Raw genomic sequence first — 19,339 nt, 5'->3', positions numbered from 1 at the left:
AAATTATTAAACTCCTGGTATAAAGGCCAAGGGCCTGGTGTTAGGGTGGGTCTCTTAATAAAAAAAATATGATCATTTAGTAAACATCCATTAAACTTGGCAACTATCAGGAAAATGGGTGCATGTTTAGAATAAACAAAGAGAACTGTATGCCACCCCCTAACCCCCCCCCCCCTCTCAAGTGGTGTCATCAGCTATACCCCACTCCTTAAAATACGCAATAAAAAATATTTATTACCAGATATATTGAAACGACTTTAGATTATGATGTTTATATTGTCATGAGTTTACACATGTTGTTGACAAAGGCCCCGTGTTAAAATACGATAGCCATATTGGAATTACACCGTCTTTCTCTCCGTCTGTCTGTCCTTCACCATTATTGTTGTGACGCAAGAACGTAAACAAGTTCAGCAAAGCATTTTCATTTGTTTTTTACATGGTTTGATTACTTTATAACGTTTACAAAAGAAGCTAAAGAAATCCATTGACGCCATTTTTCTTGGTTAATATGAAGTTTTATCGAATTAATATCGTTTTTGTAAGAATATTCAAATGAAATAAGAAATAATTGTACAGTTTGTGTTACTTAAATTATAAAAACTGATTTGAACACGATAACATTATCATATGAGGGCTCTTGAGGTATGTGATTGAGAGCAACAATAAGTTGTATCGAAAGACTAGAATACAATTTCGGCATAATTGACCTAAAAAAAATCTAGCCAAAATTATATGAGTCTCAAGAATATTGCATATCTGGAGAAAAGGGGGCGTTAACTCCGTACAAATGTTCCAGTTATATATACAATTATGTAAAATTTAGTTAAGAAGGATGTTAATGTGTTGGTACGAGAAGGCAACAATAAAAACACTAAACTGACTAGATCAAGATGGAGGAGGGGTGGGTGGTGGCAGACAACAAGTTTTCTCTATGACTGAAGTTCAGGAAGAAGTGCGCATGCGCAGTCGCAATGTATGCAAATTGCCAGATAAAAATATTACTAAATGGGGGAAATCCCCACATTAACCAACTGGCAACATACATACATGTTAACCATTTATTGTACATAAATTGTTTTTATGCTTAGTAGACGTCCGTTGAATATTTTCATGTATTTTTTTCAATTCAACCGCTGTTAATTGTATTTTTCCCCATATTCGCATTTTCATTTTGGTCGAAATAATTATATCTATGATTTGAGCCATGTTTGTATTCGGCAATTGTTTTATGAAAAAAAAATGTTCAAGGTGTACAAGATAGAAAGATATTAAATCACCAAAAACATTTACATGTTTTTAATTTGAAAATTAATCAAATGACTTTTCTGATAAGAAGTATACGATCATTGATAATTGCAAAAAAAAACCCGTCCAAATACCTTTGCCCGTGTGAAAGGAATTTAAGAATTTCGCATCTCTTCCTTTGTATAGGGGTTCTCTTTATTTGTATATCCCCGTTGCGTAATATTGCGATGGCAGCACAGCGTAATATTTACTTTGTAAATTACTTCATTGTTGTTTTGAAAATAACTTATACGTTAAGAACGCATTTGAACTTCTTAAAAGTCCCATTCAGTAAGAACAGGGGCGTACAAGGCGTTGCATATCCCCCACTCGGAGCAATGAAGACGAAAGAATTTCAATTCAAGTTAGAAAATTAATTTTTGACTTGTATGCATCGTTTTCATTAAAATTTTTACGATGGAAGTCAATATTGTGCTTTCATTCTATAAATACGACAGGTATTGATTTTCAAATTAAGCTGCACATCGTTTTTTGCCTAAATCTTGTTCTTAATTGCAAAATCAGGTATGAATGGATCCTGACTCCATCCTAAAAATACTTTTATTTAAAGAATAAGTTTATTTTGATTTATATTATTGATTTATTAATATGAAATCTAGACCCATAATGGGTCAAACTTGTGATTTTCACCAAAAACGTTTTACTTTATGAATTATTGTCAAGGAGTTAGATTTATTCACCCGTACTCTAAAGTGTCAACGTAGCTCACTGTGATAGGCGGAGGCTCGTAGTCCATCCTTCTCCATGGAGAGGGTGTTCTAATCTTATAGACGGCGTTTTATTTTTAATTCATTTGCCTTTAAGTAAAACGTGTTTTGCTTTTTTATTGATTATGAGAAAAATATCTAATACTAATTAAATTATGACAACAATTACGTAATATTCATGTTTTGTACATACAATGTCGGATAAAAATAGAGCTAGCACAAATATGAGATCATGCTGTAATGCTTAGAAAGCATCCAATTAAACAAAGGAGATACGTACCAAGTATATGTATTATTGTATATTATTTATTTGTCAAAGAATGCAGTTTTATATTAAACATACACAGTTTCAAACGTAAAGTTTTTTTTATATGTTCATAAGCCATTTCAAAATACCGGGTACGGGGGGATTTGTCAGGCCTTGTACGCTCTTGTCCTTTGTGGGAAATAAGCGCAGTAGAATGATTTGTTTTGATGTACATAAAATTTAGAAGGGTATATGACAGTAAGTCAATCCTTTATGCATATTAATCATATTCTATAGATTGGTCATCCATTACTATATGTACATGTAACATTCAAGATAAAGGTCAGAAATGTTTTATTCTTTATAATATGAATATTCTTTACTTTATTAAAACCCATATCAATTAAAAACGATCTTTACACAAATTTTAGAAATGATTTAGATCTTTGTCTTTGAAAGATAATAGTTCCGGGTACTTGAATTTCCAGTCGGAACTTGTACATACATGTAAGTTTGTGGTCAACTAACAGAGTTTACAAGTTGTTAGATTATATGCACTTATAAAAGATCCTGAAGACATGTGACTCTGGTCAATTCAAGTTTTAATTTTACAACATTAATAAATCCGTACGTTGTAATTTAATCTGAAACACTATTTTGAATATATACTTAAACGTTAAAACTTATTATATATTTAAGTTACGGCTTCCCTATTGTACAAAATATAATAGAATGGATTGGTATTTGGATATAATATTAACCCTGTGTTTCAAGAGTTATTGGAAATGTTTACAGTCGGAAATCAAAAAACATGTTAAATGTCTGAGCTTTAAAAAAAAAAAAACTACAACCCCCCCCCCCCCAAAAAAAAAACAACCAACAACCAAATACTAGGCCTTTTGTTGATCTGAACAGGGGCCCGTTTCTCAAAAAGGCGTAAATCTGGGCTGAAGATAGTCCGACTAACAAAGTTACGCCAATATTTAGTTGGGTCTAAGTTGCGTTTCTGAAAAAGGCGTAAGTTAGGGTTTAAATGTCGAAAAACTTAGACATCTCCGCTGAGTACTAAGCATGCGCATATCGTATTTTGTTTTGCTTTGAGGCTATGGTTATATGTGGTGGATCAATTTTCCAATTCATAGTACTTGTAGTACAAGAGGTTTCAGAAACCAAATATGTGACAATTAAATGCATTGTAGATGATATTGAGGCAGAATCTTACATATTGATTGAACGAAACAATACATAGAAATTAACTTCAATGTTCGTGTAAACTTCAAATATTTATAGAATACATGGACAAGGTACAGTGGATATGCCCCAATACGTCTGCAGAATGAGAAGTATGTTTCATAGACACTGCAGATCTTTAGATATTTTCAGATGCTGGGATAAGGCTTGATTCTTTTTTATCAATTCACTATATCATTTATAGAAAATAATATGACCATGAGTATAACAGCAACCAACTGAAATCGAAAATATCTACTGTATAAATAATATTACATGAACCTTGTCCATCTTCTGTTCCAATATTGAAAGAATGTAGACAATGACATGGAAACGATTCTTGATTTTCTGCGATTCAAATGATAATAGTTTTGAAAGATATTAATATCAACAATTAACAAGACAGGAATTATCAACATTTGAGGCCGGGGTCTCCCCAACTCCCTTTCCTGTTTTGGGTTTAAATCGATCGATTTTTTTTGGGGGGGGGGGGGTGAAAGTAATATACACCATCCATAAACAGGGAATAATTCGCCCTGTTTCATTTTCAATCATTTCACCCTCGTTGTCAGCGGGCAAATTTATGTTGATTTTCAATATCTAATATTAAGTAACTTAGGTAACAGCTGTGACTTGGCGAAGTCACGACCGAGTGAAACTGTTTGTAAGTGTAGAAGGACGGAAATATAACCCTGTATACAGTATCTTGATTAAAATAAAGATATAAAAGCACTTATCTAAGAACACCCTTCCTATTTAAAGAAAGTTTTAAAAATAAAAGGCTTTTACAAGTTTAATGGAAAAGGCATCTAAAGTATCTTGATTAAAATAAAGATATAAAAGCACTTATCTAAGAACACCTTTCCTATTTAAAGAAAGTTTTAAAAATAAAAGGCTTTTACAAGTTTAATGGAAAAGGCATCTAAAAATTCCCCTATCCCCTTCCGGATAAGACATTTTGCATCTTTGCGATTTTAACAAGTGCATGTGAGTTTTACTTTCTTCCTTTTTAAAGAAAGTTTTATAAATAAAAGGTTTTCACAAGTTTAATGGAAAATGCAAAATGTCTTATCCGGAAGGGGATAGGGAATTTTTTTAGATGCCTTATCTAAAAAATCCCCATTTCCCTTCCTGATAAGACATTTGGCATCTTTGCGGTTTTAATAAGTGCATGTGAGTTTTACTTTTTTCCCTGTCTGCTTTAGGTTATTGGGATTGGGTGTATACAATTGTTTATATAATAAGTATGACAAATGCAAGCTAGTTAAATTTGTAGATAATGCACACTGTTGTAAAACTGCTAAAACAACGCTTTTGTATTGCAAGTCGACAACTTCGAAATAAAGAAAAATCCCTTGATATACGTACATCTTAAATGTGATGAAACAAAACTATCATGAATTCAAGTAATGAAAGATCAATTCAATTAAATGAGTACAAATAAACAATGCATATGAATATGCACGGATATCATTGATAGTACATGTGCCCCATATTTTTTTAAAAAAGAATTACGATCGATGTTAAATATGAACGCAATTGATCACTTCATCCTAGAATTAATAAGATTAATGAATTTGATTTCCAAAAATTCAAGGTGTGCATGTGAAATTTAATAATAATCGATAACCTTGACAAACGCTTGTCAACAGATCTAAAATTGATGCACACTCTGCACGCTTCTAAAACATATTTTTAAGTAATATTTTAACAAACAAAAATTGATTGTATCTAAATGCGAGTTAATAACATTCCAAAATACATGTAGCTTTCATACGGTTTTGTAAAGATACTAGGAGCAAAAAAAAAAATGAAAAAGATAATGCATACGTGTTGTAAAGTTTTCAGTAATACATGTATATGTAAAGAACAAACAACCACACACAAGGACAAATTACAAATGTAAACGTTTTGAGTTGCTCCTATTCATAATTTTGAAATCAGTTTCGTTTCACAGGTTCAAATTTGATTAGAAACATTAAATTCTAGTTCATGCTTACTGAGAATTGATAAAAAAAAATCAATAATCTATTCGTACTTATATACATCTATCTTCTTGGGGAATAAATGTTTAATTTAGAAATAAAGCATTTTTTGAATAATTGTGTTTATATCATTTATTGGGGTAAACCCATTCTTCACACTTTAGGTAAATTTCATTACGAGTGGTAATGTATATTACATACGTTTAATAAGGTGAGCCCATTATTTATCAAATTGATTTAATCTTATTTTTTTTTAGAAATAGAGACAGTTATCGAATAATAGGTATTTCTTAAAGTTATATGCACATGTACAAATAACACATAAAACAAACCAAAAAATAAAATTATCTGTATATTATGCCTTAGAAACAAAACACTCGCCATTTTTTTGCACAGACTAAGAACTTACGCCTACCCATTAGCAGGCGTAGATTTAAACTCAAATTTAGTCCCGACTAAGTTTACGCCTTTTTGTGAAACGCAACTTAGTCTGGTTTTGAGGTATAGTCCCTGATTTAGTCCGGACTAAGCTTACGCCTGGACGTAGGCCTTTTTGAGAAACGGGCCCCAGCTGACTGAGGGATTACAATACCTGCCATATAGTCGCGCTTTGTACGTATACCATTCACCAATTGAAAGTAAACATTAATTAAAGGATCTATAATTGAAACACGTGATCTGTTGTCCACCATCGATTTTTTTCTTTTTAGTTTAAAATGATTGGAAAATAGCTCCTTTTTCGTGAGACTGACATCTAGGACATTTTCAGTACGATTTTTAACCCTTTGTGTAAATATTTGCCATCGTTTGAAACGACCTACGGAACATTGGTTTGTTTGAAAACTACCCTCACTTTCAATGTGATAATATTATGGTCAAATATTTATCTTGTTGTAAAGTTTAAGCAATCCACACATATAATTCGCTGAAAGGCATTTAAACATGTTCACAAAAAATCCCTTCAAGTATTCAAATTTCGAGAAATTATATCAAACTAAAACTGTTTTACTTGTCCAGAATTATAATTCATTATACTTTAATGTTTATGTTGTGTACATAAACCAAAATAAGATTTAACAATTCAAAAGTATAGGTATAATTTACACGGGATGTGCATACAAAAGATTACCTGACATACACATAGTCAATCGATTTTAATTCATTTGCAGGACAGTAATGAGAAGTTTGGCATTATGGTACATGTGAATGTAGAAAAACAAAAGAAATTCAGAATGAAAAAAAAAAGATACCTGAGCATAATGCTTTTATCGCAATAAATAAACGTGTCGCATAGTTCCAATCTAATGAATAGCTCGTTGTATATCACTAACGCAGACACGGGTCTTTTGAATTTTGAATTAATTTTGTTAAGTGTTAATTCATTAATTATTGGACATATTGTGTATTTAACCTCAGGTCGACTTAAAAAATCATTTTCATAGGATATACACAGGCCCACCTGTCCAAGGTAGGAATCCTCCACCAGGTGTTTTTTTGTTTTTGTTTCTTTCGAGTGTGTTATAAACATTTATTTCAGCAATGTCTAGGAACACCCCCCCCCCCCCTTTTCATACCATTTTTGCTATCATCTTAAAACTTTGTCCAGAGTGAATTTATCTCATAACAGTGAAATTATGCGTTTGAGAAAATACATTCATAATTCGTAAAAAATGTTAAATGTGTTAGGAAAAATACAAATTTTTATACGTCTATGGTGTACTTTGAAACCGGTAGGCTGCCGTTGAAGATTGAACGCTATTTTCGGATTTTTAATTTACCCACAGAAAGTGGACGCATAAGAAATATTTTGCGTTATATCAGAATATGTGGATTTTGTAATTCCGAAATTGAGGATGAACATCACGTTGTCTTACTATGTCCATTCTATTAGTAATTACGAGTCAAATATATTGAAAAATACCATTGGGAAAAGCTATCAATATATTAATTTATACAGCTATTATGTGTAAACAATTTTAAAGAACTGTAACTTAGGGAATTTCTTGCACCATGCCTTCAAACTACATAATGATTTATATACTATTCAACACTTGTTTAATGAAATTGATGTACTGTGCATTTTCTAATATTATTACTGCACTACTTATTAATTACTGCTATTACCGGGTTGTTACTAGATCCCTGCACTGTGCTGTGTATATTCTGTTAAATACATTTCATATGCAATAGGATGCATGTCTTACGCAATAAAGACAGTTGAAATTGAATTGTTCTACTACGGACAGTCCCTACCAATCAAACCCTAATACGTTTGATCATTTATAATTAGGAAACAAAGACCATGCGACAAATCTTTACACGGTTGCCTCGGGCGGTTTGTTCCCGTTTTGCACACATTTGAAATTTGGGTATCGAAAAACTGTGCTATAGTCTGTATCTCAGTTCCTGGGAAGGGAATTGAAAAAAATACATATCTTCTATATTTATATTTTTTTAAGCTATAATAAAATATTTTTATTTATGCTGTAACTGTATGATGATAAATCGGCAATGTTATACGCTTTAAGATCTGTAAAGATTTTTTTTTTTTCATAAAACCTCTCAAATGTAAACCTAATACATGTAAATGAATATTCAACCCTCTTTACTATGGGGTACATGTAAATCTAATTCATATTAAAAATATTATTTTAGCCATATTGGTTTGTGTCAGTATAGCTACTGATATGAAATACCAGAAAATGCATGGCCCGCAGTACACTAAAGCGGCGATACCATAAGAATTTCTGACAGTCCCTACGAGTCAAACTCTAATAAGTTATATGAAACAAAGAGCGTGTGACATAATTTTTGTTCTATACCCAATTATAAAATACAATGTATGTGCAAAATGGGAACACATGCCTCGCGCGCGCTCAGCGGGCCCTTGTTCAGCCACGTAACAACCATTATTTATTGGTTAAACAGTCGTTAGTCAAAAATGTATTTGTCTTTGGTCCTGTGTACATGTAGATCGAAAATACCATTCATTTTGTTCTCTTTCTGTTGATATCTAATTAAAAGTTGAAAGGAATACATGCAAATCGTTACATCGAAAGAGTTATGTTTGCGCAGACCTTGTGTTTGCATTTGTCATATTTTTCGCCCAAATTGATCAAGTATCTCAGTCAACACTTAAATGCATAACTAATGCTCTCATAATGAAAAAAAAAACAATGCTTTTCTTACAATTCTTAACAAATCACATTTACAAATATTCAAATTCATATTTCAAAATCTATAAGCAAACAATTATAACTACCTTAAAAGTACAATAAAAATTAATTCCATGGGAGATGTCTGGCATATATAATATACATACCTACATTTAGAATGAAAATTATATCACAAAACAATCCGCACTGTTCTACTCTTAGTTACTTGGCCTCACAACACGAGCGTACTGACTGAACAAAGACAACGTCGGTTCGACGCTTAAAACCCCAACAATTAAATCAAACGGATACGTGAACTATGTGCAATGTAAACATAAACTGTTTCAAATTCAAACATCGGTTATAAGGACCCCAAAACAAACTTTATTTTTCTCTCTTAAAAAATGGTAATTACTTTTATTCGAAGATCAGGGCCTTATGTTTTTGTTCTATCTGTCTTTCTGTCAAAATTTTGGCTTAAATTCTCAACCCCAGCTTTTAAACTTGTTAAGTAGGAATATTTATTTGGCGATGACCTTTACCCACATTTAATCCTTTTTGTTTATCTGTTGTCCGTGCTTATATAGATTCATGCATAGAATATATCCGAACATGATCCAAATGACACAGCTGAGCCGAGGCATGCTCATAAAGAATGTATAATACATGTAAAAAGTCAAATCTTACGAATTAAGACATGTCTTAGGATGTTCTTTAATTATTCATGTGTATGTAAAACGAAAACATAAAAAAATATTTTTTTGTTCTAGCTTTCTGTGCGCACATTTCCTGATTGATTTTATTTTTGATTTTGTTTGTAGTGTAAATGTTAAGTGTTTTCGAAACAAAATCCATCATTTAGGTAAAAGCTCCGTACGATAATGGTAAAAAACCAATACAACACAAAAGGAACAGCACACCCTCTCAATGCAATTTTTTTACAAGTATGTTATGAAAAGTTGGTAATTGTGACAGTTTTTATACCCTTTAGCAAAACTCTGTTTATATTTCTTATAGTATCAAAATAGAATGTAAATGTTCACTATCTAATTAATTATTCTTTTTAGTTCATTGTTTTTGTAACTAAGTCAATTTATATGAATGTTAAAAAAAACCTTTAGTCACACGAATGTTGAAATGAAATAGTGTTGAAATAATATTTTGCATAATTTGTTCATGCCATTCTTTGGTTGCTCAATCTAATTACATCCTATTTTCAAATTCGTGCCTATTGTTAGATTAATTATACGGCTTGTTTTTCATTAAATTTCTGACAAACTTATTTAACAATTGACACTTATAGTCTGTCCCAAGATATTTATGCTGCACATTTGGACGATTTTTAATAAAAATACACTTACCAGTGAAAGAAGTGCATTTGAAATAGTTGAAAGGGATATTTTTCAAGATAATTTCATTGACACATTATCATCGGAAAAATTCACAGGAACGAAAACAGATTCCTTACGGAGATTTATAATGGGGAATGTTTACATCTTTTCTCCATTCGGAATACACTCGGAATACATCGCGCAATATTTCAACGTTATCATCCGGGCTTGCTGCAATACAAAATCTCCGTAGACATCACATTTTTTAGCATTGTATTAAAACCTGATAAGCTAACAGGGGCGTTTTGACTGAGAAATCTTGGAAATTTTTCATACTTTTGAATGAACATCGTTTGAATCCTGAGGTATTAAATTTATAAATATCAAACAATTAGGCCAAATGTGAATCCAAAATATCTTGGGACAGAGTATAAGGATTGTTAAACAAGCTCCACAGGACATATTCTGCTACAGATATGCGTCTTCATCCTTATGTGATTATCCTCGCTGCTTTTAAAAAACGCGATTAATATCTCAAATCCCGGAATTATTATGTAGGCAAGAACTATCTGAATAACCACTGCAAAAGCGAAAACTCCCGCCTTTGATGTCACTCCTGAAGTGCATGACCCCCCTTCCAACAATCCGTGTTATGATTCAGCTTTCACACAATTTACATACAAAATATATGTTGAATTTTAATATCGTAATTTATTTTCCATGTAATTACGGAATCAGTTTTTATTTTCGTCGGATAGTTATCATTATTGTATTTTCAAATTAACGTATTTTAAACAAACAAATTAAACATTTTGAATTTGTCTTTATACACGCTTCAATGTTAAAATTCACCAAATAAAACCGAAGGCAAATTGTCATCTTTTTGACAATTGCGTTTTTAAAGTAATAAACTCACTGTGAGACTTTATGAATCTTTGGTTTTATATCAATGTTTTAAAGCAATATGAGCTGCAATTTTCATGCCGAAATTTTTCTTCTTCAAAAATGTTATTTTTTACTATAATGACAATAAATATCATGGTTTTTTAATCTTTGTTAGCCTTATTTATGTTTGAAAAGCCGTTAAGAAGCCATAATTGAAGCAAACTGAAGTATTGTCGTCTTGAACAAAAATTGAACTACTTTATATTCTTTAAAAGAGAAATCTTTCTTCTGACAAAAATTAATGATTTTGTTCAAATCTTATTTATCATGAAAGTTAAGTTACGTGCAGACTTAGCATACTAGCAGGTTTTTTCAGCAGAATAAAATTCCCCAAAAAAAACCCAGCTCATATTGCTTTAAGGAAAAGAATATTCCAAGGTGAGCTGAGTGAAAACCTGTTATGACAGTCTCAAAGGCAAGAAGTTTGGCAACACGCAAATTTCATCTGAACTAAGCAAGGTGGCTGAATGTAACAAAGGCTGGTTTTGGTAACAACTTATGAAATAATTGCTTTTCACTGTTATCATTCTAAAAAAAATATCTTAAAAGTTTGTAAATCTTAAACACTTCAGTAGCTTAAGATTTTAAAATCATTACAAGTAAACAGTTATTCGAATGTGGTAATGAACCGGGTTTTAAATATTAAACACTTCTGAGTTAGGGTGGTCTTAAAATTTTCTCAAGATTTATCTTCGATTTTTATTATTGAATAATCTTTTGAAATTTTCATAACATATCTGATGGCCTCGGGAATTAAACTCTTTATTATTTTCACGATGAACAGAATGTACTATTATTTAAATAATAAGTACATCACAACCAACAAATCAAAGGGTTGAAAAGGCATCCTCTCGATCCGTATACCCTTGTTTTCATTGGCATAATTGTACATCTTAATCCATGGGAACTGTGTTCAATTAACACCATTAACGTCAGTAAATAGAAATTGTGAATGTTCAGATTCAAAATTGAATGCATAGACCTTTATTTTTTATGTGTAATTTACGTAACTGATTGTCTTTTTAATTGACATAATACTAGTCTTCAACTTCCGTTTATTGATTACTTAAAAAAAGAACCACTCCGCCATTGCCTTCGCAACGACCTTTGTCTATCAAAAATGTGTGTGTGGGGATAGAATATGAACTATAGTGTAAACAACACTAAAACTATTTCGATTTATTTCCACTTAAATCTTAGTGGGATATTCAAATATTTTGAAAGGTTAAAAGATTTTCAGAACAAGTCTGAGAACAATAAACGCAAGGTTTTAGTGAATTGCCGTCTGCCTTAGATAGGCAAGTTTCGTGTTGCTATTGACAACGTTCTGTCTGGCGGAAAAGTTTACTTCCAAACCCCTATAGCGTTAATTTCAATCAATTTTCCCATACAAAGTAAAATAACTTTTCACACAAGTGCTTTAAATTCAAAACTAGACCTTTAAACTCATGAAAGGAGTTTGTAATTGTATTGGAAGAAATCTATAACCTGAATACAATTGATGTCGCCCCAGCAAATTTTAGCACACAAACGCTACAAAGATTTCTAAAAAAAAAAATAAAGTTCAAGTTTGTTTTTAATTAAGGTTGTATGGGACACCTGTCTATATTATTGTGGATAAAAGGACATTTTAATAGAAATACTTTTATCGGTTTAGAATTTTCAAATTTTACAAAATTTGACCAAAAGTGAATTTAAAATTTTTTTTCAAGCCATTGCGCTACACTGTTTGATAACAAATTTGGGAAAGAAAAACATATAATTATAATTTATTTTATTGTTTATTTCTATAGGAAGTACTTAACCACATGGAGGTGTCCAGTACCACCTTAAAAGGATATTATAACTTGTTATTATTTATATTTGGTCTGCCTTTAAATTTCTCCTTCCTAAGCAGAATGAAAGGGTTATACATGTACATTTGAAGGAGAAGAAGCTTTTCATGGTTATTTTTTATATAGGCTGCCATTGCCTTTTTTACATTTCACCTGAAATTATCGACTTCTAGCATATGGATTTTGAATACCGTTATTTAACATTCTCGTTTACATCACGTGATAATATTATCCCAATGGCCCATAACATGCTGAATCCCGCAGGAAAATGTTTGTCCTCTTGGAAACAGTTATAAGTAAATATATCACACTGGTAATCGACCAATAAATTTGGATGTTCTGTATATTAAACAGATTTTTAAAAAATTAGGAAAATTAGAAAGATGGGAGAATACGATAGCGCAAATGCCAATTGATTTGATCGTAAATTACAATTTCATCTTAATTTTGTTTCATTGAAATCTACAATGTATTTGATAGCTTTATATTAGAGCCTGCAAAGGCACAATTTCTACCTTCGTGTAAATATCAGTTTTGACAAATGATATCTTTAATAATGTACAGTGGGTCATTACTCCACGTTTTCGTTGATTGAAATCGCTTTGTTTTCCATTAGACCTTATTTAGACTATGACATAAATATGGAACACAGACCCACATTATAAGGCATTTAAGCTCTAAAAAAGACACTATTTGGAGGTTTTGATACGCATATTCAGCATATTTCAAGTATTGAGCATAATGATTTCTTAATATTCTATCTTATATGTACTAATATAGATATTTTACCCGCCTTCTTCCATCTTCTTTCTATCTGTTCTTTGATAAATGACAGGGAGAGGGATATCTAATTTTTTTAGAACTTTTTTTTTAAATCCTTTTGACATCTTGTTGTGGTTTTGGAGGTTGGCGTGTTCGCAGCAAGAAAGTAGGAAAAATATGCCCGTAGCGTGTGCTCCTTTTGATGTTAGATAACGAGTAACGTATCAAGGAGCACTGCCATCTACATGTTCATGTTAAAATTCTATTTTACACGGAGAAAATATTTCCATTTTTATTTTTTCCCCTAAATAGAATTATATAGCAATTACGGTTTGATACTTTGGAAGCCCTCTTGAAACATATACATGTATATCCCCCTCGCATGCAATTACATTTATATCCCCCTCGCATGCAATTATTCTGCATATTTATGAAGTGAGGATTGATATTCTATGCAAAATTTAGAATTTTTTAAACTGTCAGGAAAACCGCATATGATTTCAAAAGCCGTGGATAATTTAACCGAATATAGAAAAATGTTATTACATGACTTTCGGGTCAATAATACCAAACTTTTGTCCGTATACTGTGAAGCAAGTGCCTGTTATTTCGCCCTCAAAGTCATGTAACATTTATAATTTGGGTGAGTGCAATTCTTAAAGACGGTTGTTAGTTAACTTTGTTTAAGGTTGCCAAAACTGTGTTTTGTATTTTCATTTGCAAGTTGCTTTTAATTATTAATTTGAAGGTCAAAACGCTCACTTTTGTAAACGCTTGGGTGTTCTAAACAGCGTAACACGGACGGTCGGGCTATCATAAGTTAAATAAATGTAATGACGTCGCAAATGTTGAAAGCTTTAAACGCTGTATCAATACATTTGTAAAAAATCAACATTCACGGGTTTGGCTGCTGTAATATTAATATATTTCCATTTTCTACTGTCTTTGTCTATAATAACACTATATAAATCTTGTATCATGTATCTACACTACTATATTAAAATAAAAGACTCGAACTTTTTGGCTTTAATACCGAGAAATCGGAAGAGTAGATTCACTAATTAATGATAAACGAAAATTCCTTTTAAAAATCCGGAAATCATCTGGATTTTTTGGATTTTACAATCTTGCGCATTACATATTACATTCACGCTAAATCACGGGAGGCTCTTTGGTGTATGTTTCCACAATATCCCATTTGCATGGATAAACTCAGAAACGATAATACAAATACGTGAAGAGTTTCATTAAGAAAATACAGGAGCTCAGTGCATTTTTAAAATTTGAAAAATCCCGAGAGTTTCAAATGTCAACACGGTGTGTAAATTTGAAGCGAGTAAAACAAGTTGGTGAAAAGTGTTGAATTCTTTATTAACACGAATTAAATTTTTAGATGAAAGGTGTTTACAGCCTCAAAATGGTTTGTTATGAATAATTTGACTCTTATTTTCAATGCATCTTCATTAATGTTCTCTAAAATCATTTCGGAGCGATTTTGCAATTTTTTGCTACATTACGGGTATATGGGAGGTATTTTAACTGTAGCGAAGACCTGACGCGAGACACAAATATTCTAACTAAGCAGAGTGTAGTGAGTTGTAGGCTTAGAGCTTAGTTATGTAAATGTCAAACAATACGGTGTGTCGATGTATCTGGTTCGTAAATGTCCGATATCATATGCAATGTCAACCCGTGCACGCACGGGTCAAAGTCGAGTAGTCTTCTACATTTCCTCAAATACTTTTTAAATATTAATTAAATCGTACAGTTGCTAAAAACTTTATAAATAAAAGTAGTAAGGAAACATTTCTTGAATATTATGAGGTGATCAAATACGGTCGGGGATGATCAAATATATTGTAAAGCCCCCGACCGTGTTTGATCCTCTCATGCTTCCTTATCCTTTTAACTTCACCCCTTATAATTACGGTTTATAATGGGATTTCGAAATTTAAATTATATGTGCAGACAAGACGGAAATCGAAGTGTTAAAACGTAACAAGCATGCACTAAAAGAAGCAATGAATCATATTTTTAAAAAGATGTAGTCTTAAAACTGTAACGGTATGTGTAAACAAATTGAGTAGCGCACGTTTACTCAATTTGTTTGCACATACCGTTGTATTAATGAGACTGAGGTTTATAATGATTGTCGAATGAGGTTTTTCTTTGACTGATGCATTTAACGCATTATCTGCTGAAGCTCGTTTAACAAAGATTTCCTATGTATGCTTTGTGAAACGGGCATATCGACCCGAATTTGTCCTTAAAACTGTTAATGTTTTCAAGTTATTAAGTAATTTTTTTTTAAAAGAGTGCAACAAAGAGCTAGAGCCACGAAGCATCAAAATATGACTTAAATTTTTCACAAAACTTAAGTTTGAAACAATACAAATTGTAATAACTTATAATGTAGGGGACAGTATTTTGCTTCTATGCCTATGAAATTTTTTCACCTCGGCCCCACCGTTTAGCACATGCGAATCATCAAACATACCATGGTCGTTAAAAATAACTATGCATCTATGCCGTGTGTATATAGGAATACGATGCTGTTATCGAAGGAATGCAACTTTAGATTTTCCTTTTCCTTATTAACAAATTGATTACCTCCCCTTTAATAACTAATTACTTCCCATTCGTGTATATAAATCATGCGCACGCATTCCAATCGCCCTTTTCCATACATCCACTGCAAGAAGTAGGTTATGTGCATTTTGTGTTCAGAAATTTTTATGCAAAACATTAGTTTTTCAAATCATCAACAAAAAATAATATATTCTGGTAACAAATCTTAGTTTTTATTGCGACAATAATCCACAATTATACGGAAGCCCGTTGGTGCCACGTATGAAAAATATTTTATCTGGCGGCCGCCAGATAATTATTTGGCGGCCGCCACTTATTATCTGGCGGCCGCCACATAATTTTCTGGCGGCCGCCATATAATTTTCTGGCGGCCGCCACTTATTATCTGGCGGCCGCCATATAATTATCTGGCGGCCGCCACTTATTATCTGGCGGCCGCCACATAATTATCTGGCGGCCGCCAGATAATTATCTGGCGGCCGCCACTTATTATCTGGCGGCCGCCACATAATTATCTGGCGGCCGCCAGATAATTATTTGGCGGCCGCCACTTATTATCTGGCGGCCGCCACATAATTTTCTGGCGGCCGCCACTTATTATCTGGCGGCCGCCACATAATTATCTGGCGGCCGCCACATAATTATTTGGCGGCCGCCAGATAAAACCTGGCTTCCTGATGCGTGCGCATGTTTTAATGGGAGCTTTTTAGGGAGTTGTGGATACACTCTAATTTATTAGTTTTATTAATTATTTCTGAAACTTGACATTAAATATCAATTGCAGAGCTTAGGATTTTGAAAAACTGGTTGAGTTGAATGTATAGAATACTTTGTTGATAGAATCTAGAATGAATTTTATATTACTTTGTGCCTTGTATTATACATGTATGTTGTAAAACATGGTACTTTAGAGTTGATTCTGAACTTTTAAAACTGAAGTAAACACCCGTTCAGGAAATCTTAACATTAAAAAACCTTAACTTGAGAGGAATTTTATGTAAACATGTATAAGTAAAGGAACGCGCTGCCTTCTATATGTTTTAATTTTGGTATAAGAATTTACCAACGCAGATTAAAGTCAGCTTTATTGACCACGACAGCTAGTACAGGCAATATTATCACGAGAGCAGATCCATCTATGACTTTATAAGGATAAACAAGGATAAGTGTGAACTAGCATTCGTGGCCATAAAAATGAAACTATTTAACTGACTGTGTTGTTAAACTTTTATTCCAAATCACATGAAAGGCAGTACAATAAAAAGACCGCGATCGGCCACAGTCTCTCTGGGTAAATCAAAGTACCGAGAGTACTGAAAGGCGGGGTCTTGAAAGTTTGAATGTGTAATTGTTTACGTTTTCCTCCGTTATGTTTAAAAAATTATGAGCTTGAATTAGTTGTTTCAATCTACATGTAGTATGCTAAAGTTCGGCCTTTTGTAATTGCCTGATACTTTGTCATAATTTTGCTAAATCCCGACCGGGACTGTTCTTCATAATTGTAGAAAATTGACACAACGGTATATTATGTAAAATAAGACCCCAAGAAAAACTACAACTTACCGGGAAAATCAAAACAACCATTTTTAGTAGGGATGACAAATTGGTTAATTTTTAGTACTCGGTTACTTGGACGTTTTTCCGATCGAGTACCCGGGTACTCGTTAAGAGTGTAAATAAATCTGAACAAGTACATTGAGAACTGTAAAAACTTGGTCACTTTTGTAGAAATTCCTCCTTACAATGTATGTTTAAGACAAATGTGATTTAACATGTTTGTCGTCCCCCGTCCCCCCCCCCCCCCCCCCCCCCCCCCGTATAGAATAAGCTAGTTTACTCGCACAGCTGATATTTTACGATTTTTGAATCTTCAGTTCTTTTAAAATATTTCCAGACCTTTGAAGTTTAGGTCTGTTCAATTTCTCTACTGTGTGCTATCAAATTTATATAATAGACTATATAAACGACAATGTTCAGTGAAAACAAATCATTAAAGTAAACCAAAAATAAGCGTCGAAGACAGCCAAAGGTGAGAAAGCTAGGTAACAGGTGCTTGGTCACGATAATTACTATAGCATTGAATCATGATTTTTAAAGTATACACTCTCATAACTGCAGCGGTGTGTGCATACAAATTGAGTAACGCGCGGTAGTATATGGTGGCATATCTCTGCCCCATGTGTGCAAGTTAGTTTTCTCTTAATTTGTTGACATACAAGATAAATATGTTGACATGCAAGATAGTTATGTCAACATGCAACATAACTATGTTGACATGCAAGAAAACTGCAATCAAATAAGAGTTATAAAAAATCTCAAATATCGCCAGCATGTGACATCCAAGATGCTAGATATATTACCTATTGATGTCAACATGCAACCTCTTTTATTAACATGCAACTTCTTTATGTCAACATGCAATTTAGTTATGTAAACATGCAAGATAAAAATTGTTGACATGCAACTTATAAGTTGCATGTAAACAAATTTATCTCGCATGTAAACATAACTAATTCATATTATAAAACTGTGCGTAATTTAAATACACGTGCGTAATTCAAATACAGATTAGAAACTACTTGCCATGCAAAATAACATAACGTTGATTTTAGAATTGAAAATAATCGATAAAATCAACTCCCGACAGTACTTCAGTACTTTGATTATCTTCTTAAAATTGAAATAAGTCCTATTCATTTACATGTACTACCACACAATAAATTAAAGATTTAAAACACAACAACCATGCGTTATCTCTGAATTCATAGGTCTAATATTGGTGCGAGATATTTATCAATGGGAGAAAGATCAGCTGAGTTTCTGATGAGAGGCATTAAGATATTGATGAAGAAATCTTTTAAATCATGAATATGACTGGTTTTGCCCGTTATAAAGTATAGAAAATGTCTCATAACATTAAAACAAATTACATGATTGTATATTCCAACTAAGCCGGACAACATGAACATTAACATTTAACTTGGTTCTTCAATCGATAAGATTGTATATATCAATTAATCTATTGGTCACCAAAAATGTATAATCTATATAGATTTTGCTTACAAGAATATGACGTGATTCATTCACGTTTGGTCTCAATTTTCTTGTTTTATCGATTTGAAAAGCAGATGACTGCATTTGGAGTATGATTTTTAATGAAATTTCAGAATCGGTTGTATCGTGATTCGTGTAAATGATGCACGAGTTGACACAAAAAAGTAGTAAGTGGCGAACGAATTTATTTT

The 19,339-nt window shown here is 32.4% G+C and overlaps 1 protein-coding gene across 3 annotated transcripts in view; it reads right to left on the bottom strand.

Moving 5' to 3' along the window:
- LOC105320164 (beta-1,3-galactosyltransferase 5) overlaps positions 1-19,339 on the bottom strand; it is a 38,201-nt gene that overhangs the window by 2,770 nt on the left and 16,092 nt on the right. Inside the window, exon 1 of one of the 3 annotated variants that reach the window (XM_034443034.2) lies at positions 8,800-8,956. The exons of 1 other annotated variant lie outside the window; for it this stretch is intronic. The gene's annotated coding sequence lies outside the window, so the exon portion shown is untranslated. Of the gene's footprint in view, positions 1-8,799; positions 8,957-19,339 lie in introns of those variants that run through there. One more of the 3 variants, XM_034443035.2, reaches the window with a different exon arrangement.

This window comes from Magallana gigas, chromosome 3 (genome assembly GCF_963853765.1).
Source record: "Magallana gigas chromosome 3, xbMagGiga1.1, whole genome shotgun sequence".
In the NCBI taxonomy this organism is placed as follows: Eukaryota; Metazoa; Mollusca; class Bivalvia; order Ostreida; family Ostreidae; genus Magallana; species Magallana gigas.
This window is presented reverse-complemented; position numbering and strand designations above follow the sequence as displayed.